The sequence below is a fragment of the Callithrix jacchus genome, chromosome 4 (assembly GCF_049354715.1).
Source record: "Callithrix jacchus isolate 240 chromosome 4, calJac240_pri, whole genome shotgun sequence".
Taxonomy (NCBI): Eukaryota; Metazoa; Chordata; class Mammalia; order Primates; family Cebidae; genus Callithrix; species Callithrix jacchus.
In genome coordinates, this window is record NC_133505.1 from 46,499,243 (window position 1) to 46,512,828 (window position 13,586).

Below are 13,586 nucleotides of genomic sequence, written 5' to 3' on the forward strand. Positions count from 1 at the left end.
GACTGGCTGTTTTATCCATTTGTTGGTGTAAATTCTTCTTTATGTTGGTGCTCTTTACTTTTTGGTGTATTTTTAGAAAGGCTAATACTGGTTGTTTCTTTCTGTGTGTAATGCTTCTTTCAGAAGCTCTTGTAAAGCAGGCCTGGTGGTAATAAAATCTCTGAGTTCTTGCTTGTTCATAAAAGATTTTATTTTTCCTTCAGTTGTGAAGCTTAGTTTGGCTGGATATGAAATTCTGGGCTGAAGGTTCTGTTCTTTGAGGATGTTGAATATTGGCCCCCACTCTCTTCTGGCCTGTAGAGTTTCTGCCGAGAGATCTGCTGTAAGTCTGATAGGCTTGCCTTTGTGGGTTATCTGACCTTTCTCTCTCGCTGCCCTTAGTATCCTCTCCTTCGTTTCAACCCTGGTGAATCTAACGATTATGTGCCTTGGGGTTGCTCTTCTTGAGGAATATCTTTGTGGTGTACTCTGTATTACCTGGGGTTGAATGTTGACCTGCTTTGCTAGTTTAGGAAAATTTTCCTGAATAATGTCCTGAAGGGTATTTTCCAGCTTGGATTCATTCTCTCCGTCGCATTCAGGTACACCTATCAAACGTAAATTTGGTCTTTTCACATAGTCCCACATTTCTTGGAGACTTTGCTCATTCCTTTTTATCCTTTTTTCTCTAATCTTTTCTTCACGTTTTATTTCATTAAGTTGGACTTTGACCTCTGATATCCCTTCTTCTGCTTGAACAATTCGAGTGTTTAAACCTGTGCATACTTCTCGGAGTTCCTTTATTGTATTCTTCAGTTCCATTAATTCACTCATACTCCTCTCTTAAGTTGTCTATTCTCAATAGGATTTCATCAAACCTTTTTTCAAAGTTCCTAGTTTCTTTACTTTGGGCTACAACATGTTCTTTTAACTCACCGAAGTTTGTTATTATCCATTCCTTGAAGAGTGATTCTGTCATCAGGAGGCGCTCGTTCTCCATCAAGCCTTGTTCCATTGTTGATGTGGAACTGTGATCATCTTTAGAGGGAGAGGCGTTCTGACTTTGAGTATTCTCAGCTTTTTTACGCTGGTTTCTTCGCGTCATTGTAAATTTATCCTCCTGTCGTCTTTAAAGTTACCAACTTTCAGATTAGGTCTCTTGAGTGGACGTCCAGGTTGTTAGTTCCCAGGGCCAGAGCAGCGGCGTTAAAACTGATGATGCTTTTCTGCCCAGGATTCTCCTGTCGGGCTTCCTTCTTGTTTCCGTAGTAGGCGACTCTGCCTTCCCGGGGCTCCAAACCTCGGTCAGAAGGGGAACCGGTCCCGTTTACTCTGCGCCGAGCGCTGCAGCGCCGGGGTGCCGGCCGAACCGCTGCGCCGACCACGAGAGTCGCGCTGGCGACTCGTGTGTTTCCACCACTGGGGGATCTTCTGCTCCGTGAGCGACCAGACTTTGTCTGAAAGTGTGGTGTCCTCTAGTTCTCTGCGCCTTCCCTGAGAGCTGCCTCTCTTTTGTTTCTTATTGAGCTTATTTGGATTTTGTCTCTTCTTTTCTTGGTTAATCTTGCTAATGGTCTATCACATTTATTTATCTTTTCAAAGGACCAGCTCTTTGTTTGATTTATCTTTTGTGTTTTTTGTTTGTTTCAGTTTCATTTAGTTCTGCTCTGATATTGGTTATTTCTTTTCTTCTTCTGGGTTTGTTTTTTCTCTTAAGGAGTACTTCTAAGAAGTGTGGGCCTCAGCCCAGTCCTTTAGAGAGTAAAAATGCAGTTCTTTAGATAATTTTAATGTACCCCAAGTTAGACCATGCTGCGTGTATGTTTAATAGACTCATGTTTTGATAGGAAACCCAAAGGTTGTTTAGGACCAAAGAGAATTACTGAAAGTTGCAAATGAGTAGTACCCAATCAATGAGGTTACGTATCAATTCCAGTCACTTCCATTCTCTCATTTAGAGATTTATAGCTTGTGGGTAAAAAGCACATGCCTTCTTCCCACTGTTCACCTCTTTGCTGCCAGACTCAAAAAATCCTCAGCAGGTAGGAGTATATGATGCTCTGTAACTTCCCACAGCCCCTCTTGGAGTATGTGGCCTGTGGTGGCTACCCAGTCAGTGGTAACTAATAATATACAAGAAAAAATTGAAAGACCAAGAAATGTGCAGTTCTCATAAGCCAGCTGGCTATGATTAGGGGAAAGCCCTTTTGGAATAGTTTTTGCAGGCAGGCCCAACCACAGCTAAGTGGGAATATTTCTGGGCCAGTAGCCATGTAAATTCTTGAGGTGCAGTCTCAGGATTTTCCAATGGATTATTTGTCTAAACGAGTAAGATCTAGATAGATTTTTGAGGAGAAAAAAAATCTGACTAGACATATACTGTCAGATAGGGTAGTATGCTTGCTTACTTGAATTAAAATTATTTAGTATGCTTATGGGTTTAATTAAATAACTCAACTTTGGGGAAGGGTGTATTTGCACAAATAAAACCTGTGTTTCTATTAGTACTTGGACATGAATAAGATGGGTTCTTTGGGCTGGGTACAGTTGCTTGTGCCTGTAATCCCAACACTTCCCCAAGTTGGGAAGATCGCTCGAAGCCAGGAGTTCAGGACAGCCTGGACAATATAGCAAGAATCCATCTCTACAACAAATAAAATCAGCCTACTGTGGTGGCATGTGCTATAGTCCTAACTACTCAGAGGCTGAGGTAGGGGAATTACTTGAGCACAGGAATTTGAGGCTGCAGTGAGCTGTGATCCTGCCCCTGCACTCCAGCCAGGGTAACAGAGTGAGACCTGTCACATAGATAACAAAATATATGGGTTCTTTGAAGGTAACACATCTAGTGTGTAATGACATTAGTCTCTTGATTCCTGCCTAACAAACCTACCACTCCTTGACATATAATCCAAGCAATCAAAGAACCTTAGATGTCATCCATCTGGTGCCAGTCCAGACCCCTAAATTGACACTGCATAAACCCCATCAGCAGTTTGCTGGCAGGTAGTCCACTGTGTACATCTCCTGTATGGAGGGAGTATAGCATCTCCTGTTGCTGGGCAACATAGATTGACTAGGTGCTTCCTCTACCCACCTTAAACTGGACTCCTTCTAGAACACATACTCATTTCCCCTCATCCTGCCCTCCAGAGCAATCTGTCACAAATCCTATTCCTCCTCTTCAAGCCTATTCACAGATTTGAGCACTGTGGTCTGGGCTTTCCAGCAGCCCAGCTCCCCCAGTAACATATTCATTGTCAGAGACTACAGAACTGATATTGGGGACCCTATGGGCTAGCTTGGGGATATGAAAAAGTGGTGGGATTCTGGGAGCTCAACAGACCTGGGCTCAAATCCCAGGTGCTACCTTCGTATTTCTAAGCTTCAAAGCTTGATATTGGAGCATCAAGGACAGGGTCAGAAACAGGAATGCTGGACTGGGCTCCATGTTTTTCTCTATAGTTTTTCTCAGCTGAGGCCTTCACAAAATCCAGAGTCTTTTTTTTAAACAAAACCATCTGATGATCTCCTCCTGAGATAGCTCAACAGGCTTCTCCTCTGCAGAGTCCATGGTTGGCCTCTGTTTATGACATAATTTCTCAGAGCATATTGAAATTGTCTGTTTACATGCCTGTCCTTTCTCCAGGCAATGAGTACTGTGGGCAGGGACCTTGTGATATTCTTCTGCGGTTCTCAGCTCTTTCTGCAGTGCCTGGTGTGCTGTGACACTTGATAGACACTTGAATACGCTGTGAGAGCCCTGCATCTTGCAGTTTTGATTTTCCGGGTGAAGGAAAAAGGAAAAGCTTTATTGAACACCTCCTATATCCTGGGTACCTGTACTTGAATTTGATCAATTGACTCTTAAAAGCATTGTTGAACAAATGGTACCTCCTTTTTTACAGAGGTGAAAGAAAACTGAAGCTTTGAAGCTTAGAAATACGAAGGTAGCACCTGGGGTTTGAGCCCAGGTCTGTCGAGCTCCCAGAATCCCACAACTTTTTCATATCCCCAAGATGGCCCATGGGGTCCCCAAAACAGTGAGGAGAGGATTACAGCATTGACTGTCCATATTTTCAACCATATAGAATTTAGTCCATTTCTTAGCCACTTTGTGATTTCAGAGGTGCTTTTTATTGAATGGTGAAAATGTATGCACCTGACTGTGAGAACCACTTAAGATGGTGTTAATGAGTCATCCAGTACACTGTGTTTAGTTGTGTCCCGCATACCACATCTAGATAAGATGCTTCTGGAGAACTGGATGTACAGCATGGCCACCTTTTTGTCTCCTGCTGCCCCTGGGTAATATGAGACACAGTGGCATTTAATTCTGTTGACATGCACATTCCATTCTTCTAAGTGCTAATTTTTATATTCCTTGAAAAGTTACCTCCTCCAAGATCCCTCATGCAAGGGGAAGTTGACTTCCCCTTGGTGCCCCCGATTTATTACACATTGCTGAAATATATTGATTTTATTTGCAGTTGATTTCTTGCTTTGCTCTTTGTGACCTTCAACTATTTTTCTCTACATGTGACTTCTTTTTTTCCCTTCTCCTCCACCCAGGCCCTAGAATAGAGCTCTGTAAACAGCACACAGGTGACCAATAAATACTTTTGACTCCTTGAGCTTGATAGCTTCTTTTCCTTGCTGGACTGACAGCCCAACACTGAAGCCTGAATCCTTTATTTATTAGATGAGATTTCTATAGCACCTCTGCTCTGAGAAGATCAATATCAGTGAAGTTTGTTTCTGCTTCTGGAAAGTGCTTTTTACCTAAGCAGACCAAAATCCTGATAAGATCACACGACAGCCCTTACTCCTCAGCTATTGAGGCCTGGAGATGCAGACTAAGAAAAGCCTCACCACTTCACGTTTTTTCATCTTGCTGCCAGCAATGAGCCTGAGTAAGATTCTGGGCCAGCATAAACTCTAGTGTTGGTGGATACTGTAGTCAGTGTTACAAAAACGAAAATTTGCATTTTGAGAGCATTGTCATCTTTTGGAAGGCAGACATGGAAAAGACTGCCTTAGAGGTCAGTATATCTGCCAGTAACCAGATCCCTATGAATGGAGCTTTCGTGGGTTGTTGGCTTTCACCTAGTGCCTGATGTCAGGGGCCATAGAACTGTTCAGTCTCTCAAAGTCATAATTCTAGGGAGCTAAGTTTCCTGGGACAGGACCCATGACGAGTGTGACAGGTAATACATTCCAAGAGACTCGAAAGGAACAAGCCCTGGATAAGCTGGGAAGAAGTGCTGAGAGGTGGCACTCTTAACTAGTGGGAAAAGGAGCTAGCACACTTCAGATCTGGATAGATGAGACTGACCATGAAATATTACAGCAGAGGTCAGAGGCAAAAACAAACAAACAAACTGAAAAAGGTAAATGGTTAGTCCTATAGTTGACTGGAGAAGTGCCTAAAATAATTAGATCAGCTGACTTCTGTAGGAGATTCCTCACCTTTGTACATCTCTGTGTTTTATGCAGGTATTTCCATCCCTAATTCAGGGTTAGGCAGAGCTCAGTTAAGAAATGAACACATTTCTAGTGAGCTGTGCGGACAGATAAGAGGTAAACACGTAGGAGCTGCTTGGCATGGACACTTACCAGCATCACCAAGCTTGGCCTGCCCTTGAGCCTGCAGTCCAGAAGGCTGCCTCCTCTGTCGAGCACATGTTAAGGCAGTCATAGCTATGGATTTCCTTTTACTTTTTTGAGAAACAAAAATGGTCAAAAAAAGTAGCAAGAAATCCATGTGTTGGAGAGAAAGGAGACATAGTAGAGAAGGGACTAGAAATGGAAGGAAATGGAGGCCGGGGCAAAAATGGAGGTGTGATGGTGGGTGTGGGAAGTCCACTGGCGTTAACCTGAGAGTGGTGTTTGGCCATAGCCGCTGGCGCCTCAGGATGCCACTGCTTATTTCCTCCTGAGATTTGAAGGGTGTTCCCTTTCTCTGTTGTTGCCCATGGAATAGAGAGGTAGAGCCCCTGTGCTGTCTAGTGTGTTGCTGTACCCCAATACAGTGCCTGCGACACAGTCCAAAGAAGACAGCGAATGCCCCATGCTGTTTGGATATTTCCTTGCACATGATCACAGGCCACACCAATTGGTACACATGCTAAAGTATACATTGCCTGGGTGGGTGACTGGAAGACAGATGACTCTGGCTTGTGGGGAGCACCACCTGATAGCTGTCTTCCACAGAAGCCCTCTCTTTGCATGATCCAAGGAAGGCCTGCTTCATTTACTCTGATGGTTCCTCCAGAAAAGTACTTTGGGGCTGCAAGGGAGCTAGGGATAAGTGTGTCCCATGACGATATTAGATTTCTGTATTAGTGAAAATACTTGTTTTTGCTCTAGGCCATAGGGTGGGAGGTAGCAGGCAGTGGCTACCACAGGTGAAGATGGGTCCTGTGGGTCCAGGAGACAGGCTGACAGCCACCTGTCTGTACCTTGAGGAGCCTAAAAGTTATAAGGACACATGCTCTGCACAGCAGGCCACTGTTTTCCACAATGCTCTTCTTTCTTGGACCATGGCAGCTGTGAGTCAGCACAAAGTATAGTTTGTGAATCCTTGTGGAGAATGCACAGGATGACATTTGTTCCCCTGAGTTCTGTACCTATGTTCCAGATTCACCCAGGGAGTGGGGTTCCAGATTTACAAAGTAAAGGGCTACGTTTATTTTAATACTCTTGCATAAATTAAATTGCTCTTCCTCAAACCCGGGATTAATTTTCCATGGAATCTGGAATAACTGACCAGAATAGCAGGGTGGAATAGGAAATGGATGGTCAGTGACAGTTGTGTGGTTACATTCAGTTCTGCATTGTCTGTACTCTGTGATTATGAGTGACAGCAAAGCTTCAGTTCCAGGAGAGTATCCATTGCATCTTGGACAGTTGTGGTTACCTCTGAGAGTGAGCTCAGCAAGCGTAGGCTCCTGTGAATAACAGCTGTGGAAAAGCACTATTAGGAAAGTAAATGCGCAACTGCAAAAAACGGGATACATCACAAGCCAGACAGTAGTCGTTGCTCAGTTGTGTCCAGTGCACCCCAGTTCACCTAGGTAACTGGAAATAGACCTTGTGGTGGTGGGGTCCTCCTGGGTGGAGAGGGGGACAGTTACTACCATTAATTATTCTCTTACTGTAATCTTTTCAATTTTTAATGAGTCAAATGTTGACTCAAATTATTCATTCTGTTAATCTTTATTGAGTTGTGAGAAAGAGCAAGGAGTAAAACTGACAAAAGTCCCTGACCTCTTGGTGCTTTTATTCTTTGGGGGAGAGATGCAGTAAGCAAGGGAACAGAAAAGGTAATTTCACTGTGATGTAATAAAGTGACAGAGTGGGCCGGGCGCGGTGGCTCAAGCCTGTAATCCCAGCACTTTGGGAGGCCGAGGCGGGTGGATCACGAGGTCAAGAGATCGAGACCATCCTGGTCAATTTGGTGAAACCCCGTCTCTACTAAAAAAATACAAAAAATTAGCTGGGCATGGTGGCGCATGCCTGTAATCCCAGCTACTCGGGAGGCTGAGGCAGGAGAATTGCCTGAACCCAGGAGGCGGAGATTGAGGTGAGCCGCGGTCGCGCCATTGCACTCCAGCCTGGGTAACAAGAGCGAAACTCCATCTCAAAAAATAAATAAATAAATAACGTGACAGAGTGATAAGGGAAAGGGGAGCCACAAATAGGAAAGGGGAGGCCAGCTCCTGGGAGGACGTGAAAGCTGAGCTGAGACATAAAAGCTGGAAGAGAAGTGCCTTAGACAGAACAAAGGCCCTGGAGGGAGGAACAAACTTAGTGTATCTAAGGAAGAGAAAGCTGGCCAGCTCGGCTGGAGCACAGTGCAGGAGGAGAGTGGAGATGTAGCAGGGACCATCTGAGGGCTTACATGTCTTTGCAAAGAATCTGACTATTATAAACATAGTTGGAAGGCATTGAAGAGTTTTAAGCAAAGGAGTGAAGTGATCTGATTTACATTTTAGAAATATTCCCCTGAAGGGCCATGCACAGTGGTTCCACGCCTGTAATCTTAGCACATGGGAGGCCAAGGTGAGAGTATCAGTTGAGCTCAGGAGTTGGAGACCAACCTGGGCAACATAGTGAGACCTTGTCTCTATTAAAAAAAGGAAAAAGATGCCGGGCGCAGTGGCTCACGCCTGTAATCCCTATACTTTAGGAGCCCGAGGTGGGTGGATCACATTGTGAGGAGTTCGAGACCAGCCTGGCCAACATAATGAAACCCGTGTCTACTAAAAATACAAAAAAATTAGCTGGCCATGGTGGTAAATGGCTATAATCACAGCTACTCAGGAGGCCGAGACAGGAAAATCACTTGAACCTGGGAGGAGGAGGTCGCAGTGTACTGAGATTGCACCTCTGCACTCCAGCCTGATAACAGAGTGAGACTCCATCTCAAAAAAGGAAAAGGAAAAGAAAAAATATATTCCTCTGGGAGAGAAACACATGCTTGTGTATGCATAGATGCATGGACTCTCAATACATAAAAACAGACAGTGGTGGTGGTTGCTGGCCTTCTGGAGAGGGTAACTGAGAGAATGGGATGGGAGACTTACTTTATGCTGAATATCATTTTATACAATTTGAATTTTTATTATGTTCATGTATTATCTTTAGGTAAAGGAAGAATTGACAAATATAAAACAAGTACATCAGGTCAGTTATTTTTTTTTTTAAATCCAGAAATTCCCTCCAACTGCTGTGAGGGGGACTGCTTAGAGGGCAGCAAAGCAGAAGCAGGCGACACACGTCAGCTCTAGCAGCCCGGTGGAGCCCTTGGCCTCACCACATTCCAGCCCTGCTGGCTGCCTTTCTCTTTCGTCAGCTTGCCAAGCTCATTCCCACCACAGGATATTTGCAGAAGAGATGCAGGGCCGATTCAGGACGTCCTTTACATCTAACAAGGCCTCTGATAAAGTTAATGTGGGGAGTAAGGAAAAGAGAGGAATCAAGAATGAGCCCAGGCTTTGACTTGAACAGCAGCTAGGTGAACATATCACCACTCACCGAGGCAGAGAAGGTGAGGAGATAAACCAGTGGAGAGGTCAAGGAGATGAAGAGTTCTGTTTCAAACATGGTACAGTTGACATTCCTAGCAGCCATTCTAGTCAGAAGTGTTTGTCAAGTAGACCATTGGATATCGGGATATGGACTTGAAGGGAGTTCCTGGATGGAAATAGAGGTTCAAGAGGCATGAGCATTGGTCCCTTACTTGGATCTGGATGATACTACCTGAAGGAGAAAATGCAGGAGGACTTCATTCTTGGGCGATTGTAGAGGAGAAGCCATGAAGGATTCCAAGGAGCAGCAGTCGGAGGTGGGAGGAGAGTCAGGAGTATGATATCATAGACGATGAAGAATAAAAGTATTTCAAGAAATAGAAAAGTGGACAAATGCTGTGGAGGTTGAGATCAGGATATTGGATTTGGCCACTTGAATAGTCAGTCGATTGGCCTTTGCTTGTTGCCTAAGATCTTCAACTAACCCGACAAAATATTTTGAGGGAAGCAAGCAGTATTCTAGGCATAGAGAGTATGTGATAAATTACAGAAGCATGGTGCTTGATTTTATGAAATCTAGCCAAGGAGACAGGTTAAATGAACAAATGACACTAAATTAAAATTGTGACTACTGGTTAAAGGAAAAGTCTTAGAGGCCTTGAAAGCATCCAACTGGGCCCTAACCTATTCTGGGGAGTCCAGAAAGATCTTCCTGAGGAAGTCATGAAGCTAAGGCCTAAATAAGCAAGAATTTCATTAGGAAGTTGGTGTGTCTGGGACATAGAATGCAAGGGGGTAAATGGCACAAGGGGAAGCGGCAGCCAGGGATGAGATCATGCTGCAGTGGGGAAATTTTTATTGTAATCAGTGGGGAATCATTAAGTAAAGGAGTGTGGTCATCACAGACAGGGCTGGATTTCATCACACTGGCTGCTGTGAGGAAGGTGGATTTGATGTGGGGTGACCACCTAAAAGAGGCTATTGCAGTAGCCTTGGAAAAAAGATACTGGTGGCTTTGATGAGGTGGTGGCAATAGAGATGGCAAGAAGTGAATGGGTTTGATTTTTGGAAATCATATCCACAGGACTCGGTAATTGAATGTGAAGAGTAAGGAAGATACCAGTGATGACTCCAGGTTTGTGTCATGAGCCACTGGCTGCATGTTGCCCCTGTTCTGTGACAATGGGAGACACTGAAGAAGAAGCAGGTTTGCGAGGAAGTAGCAAGTGTCCTATGTTAGACATCTCAAGTCTGAAATAGCTGAGATGCTAAGTAGGTAATTGAATACAGAGATATGGAGCTCCAAAGAGAGGTCTGGGACAGAGAGATAAATTTCAGAATTGTTAGCATACATAGTTAGAATTTTAACCTTGGAGAAGAGTGTAGGGTAAGACAAAAAAAGAAAAGGTCCAGCACTGAATAATTCTAATATTTCGAGGACAGCAGATGAAGAGCTATCACAGAAAGAGAAGGAAAACAATAAGCAGGTGTCACAGAACCCACAGGAGTAGTCAGCTTTCTAGAGGTTAAATGAGAATTGAAAAGGGTTGTTAAATTTAGCAATTTTCGGGCTCCATTCATGGGGTGTTTTGTTTTGTTTTGTTTTTGTTTTGTTTTGTGACAGGGCCTTGCTCTGTTGCCCAGGCTGGAGTGCAGTGGCTCGATCATGGCTCACTGCAGCCTTGACCTCCTGATTTCAAATGATCCTCCTGCCTCAGCCCCACAGAGTTCTAGGATTACAGGCACGAGCCACCATGCTCAGCCATTCATGGGGTGTTTTTTTGTACCCAAATTAGGTGAAGTCCTCTGAGCCCCCTCTCACAACCCCTCCCCCAGCTGAAATGGAACTGGGCTATGGGGTTATTAATACCTTCCACACAGGAGATCTGTAGAGTCCTTTAGTGGGCTATCCATTCAGTAGGGCTTTCAGTATAATCTGACTTCAGATTTGAACTCATGTCTGCAGAAAATATTTTTCTGACACTGAATAAGTCTCTTCCCCTTCAGGGGAGGTGTTTTTAAATAAACCAACTTTGAACGTGGAGAATCAAGAAAGCAGCTTCTCTGCCTACCCCCAACCCCACCCCCAACACACAGTCTTATAACAGTGGACGGGAAACATTATAGGACTTGTGATTTTGCAGCTCAGATTTTATGGAAACAGGGCAAAGCATGCTTGTACTTTTACGCTCCTCGGAATGACCTTTTTGAGTTATCATGGTAAAAACAAGAAGCCCTTAGAGAAACTTTTCTTAAAACAAGCACATAAAACAAGTGCATGTGATGCTGGCACAGTTTGGGTGAAAACATAAACTGTTTGCAGAGTATCCACAGCCCATTCCTTTCTCTTGCTCTTCCTTGCACTACAGCTCCCAGCCTGACAGTCTTGGGGAAATAGACACGAGCTTTTCAACAAGCGGTCAGTACATGACCACACTTGGCAACACATGTTCTGCCTCTGTTTGTGACAGAGGCTTGCAGAATGCTCAACTGTACCTGTGGAGGTGCCTCTACCAAAGCAGAGAAGCTCCTCTCTGATGTCCTTGGAAAGTTTCTGTGTCCCTTTTATGGTATCCCAAACCACTGAGTGCTTTCCAGGCTGCAGTGTGTAGTCTTTGTATATTTAAATCAGATTTCCCTGAAATTTGCATATCTTCAGAAATTTTACTGAGCTTGTCACTTAGCATGCATTTATAGTCTGTAAAAACAGGCTTGTGGAGGGAAATAGAGAAAATGTGTTCATCGTATGTTCAGAGGAAGATTTCCACGTTCATTCTCTTTTGTTGGCAGTGACTTCTCAAAGGAGAATGGAACCAGAATCTAGATGTAGAGGCAAAAGCAAGTGGGGCAGAAAGAAAGCTGTGTGAATGGAGGAGGAAGAAACAGACATGATGGGGGAGGGGGTTGGAGTCATAATGCCAAGCATGTCAGCTGCACTGTGTAGGGCAAAAGGGACGACCTCACCCTGAAGAATTCATCCCAGGACAAGCCAGCCTTCCTTGAGCACGTGCAGGGTGCTTCACAGGCACCATTTTCTTTTATGCCCGTAACAAGCCCATTTTATAGCAGACACAGCTGAGGTTCTTCAAGGTTAAATGGCTTGCCCTGAGCCCCATAACTGTCAAAGCAGAGCAGCGGGAACCAGAAGTCAGTACTTGGGGTCCAAAGCACACACTCCGTGCTCTGTTATCCTGAAAGAGAATATGTATTTAGCTGCTAAGGGACTTGCTGTGGAAGCAGAGTTAGGAGTAAGCTACAGGTCTCTCCCAACTCGTTTCTCATCTTCATACTCCCTGTGATCGAAGCGTGTTGATTGAAAGGTCAGTAGGGAAAGATGGGGGAAATGTTCCTTTCTTTTCCAGGTGTTTCTCTGTAGAGAGATGTGTGGCATTTATAGTATGATGCCCTCTGACTACATTGCCACTTGGACATCCTGTGACTTGGATGAACTGACTCTTGCCTGCAAAGGTGCCTTCACAGAGGCTAAACGGGCCACAGTTCCCCGAGGAGCCCGGCAACTGAGTTACCCCCATAGGCTTGGGCTGAGTCCTCAGCAGCTCCTGGATGGAATGTGTGCAGCCCTTTTTGTCATCTCTACTTTAATTTTGGAGCTGGTTTTGTAGGAGACTGCTCCGTTTGAGAAGATAATCTTTTAAAGTAGGGAAATGCTGAAAGAGAAGGGCAAACAAATCTGGAGCCTACTGAAAAGAGGATAAGGTCACTCCAAAACAGAAGTTTCTTGCCAACACAGCACTGTTCTCCTGAGAGCTGCCTAGAGGCTGGAGGAGGGGGAGGGGCCGCCAGGAGTGCAGGTGCCTCCTTAGGGATTTTTGGACTCCAAAGACTGCCCTGGGTACCAAGTGGTTCATGCCACCTGCTTTCAGCTACTGAAATGAAATGCTGTTTGAAAGAGCAAGTCATTTCATTATTCCTGTGGCAAAAACTGCCTTGAGCCATTTTCTCTTAGTTTTTAAATATATGTTCATTTTCGGATAAAACAGCCTAGCATATGAGCCTGCAGCCAGCCCCCTTCTCCTTGTGTGCTGGGCATTGAAGGGCTTGCTTGGACAAGAGTTCCCGTAAGTCACAGTATCTTTCATGGTGTGGGCATCCTAACTCCCTATCCCCTGGGTTGCAAAAATAGGTTTTCCTAGGTGGAGGCAAGAGTGAGCGATGGAAGACTTGTTCTCTGATTGTCAGGTAAAGTGAGGGCTGCCTGAGCTGGGTGATAGAAGGAGACATTACTGGGACGAAGCAGACATTCTTCACAGAGGAAAGGAAAGAGGTAATTAGAGCTTTGGCAAGAATGGGGCTGACTGGAGAAACAATAATAAAGGACATCAACAGTGGTGAAGTTTTTCATACTTCTAAAATGACACGTGTACAGACTGCATGCAGAGCTTCGTTAGGCTGGACTGTGACACAGTTTTGCCTGCACTGTTGATGGCTCTCTGAGAGCGATGTGATGGCACATGCCAAGGGAGGGCTCTCAATCACCACTGACTGCACACAGCTACCTTCTGAGTTCTTTGTATACGGCTTTTGTATCTTTGCCTCTGTCATACTGCTTTTGGT

General features: G+C 44.6%; 1 protein-coding gene across 7 annotated transcripts in view; it reads left to right on the top strand.

Annotated features, from left to right (window-relative positions):
* Positions 1–13,586, top strand: part of ZFAND3 (zinc finger AN1-type containing 3) — a 335,328-nt gene that overhangs the window by 311,050 nt on the left and 10,692 nt on the right. The window lies entirely within an intron of this gene.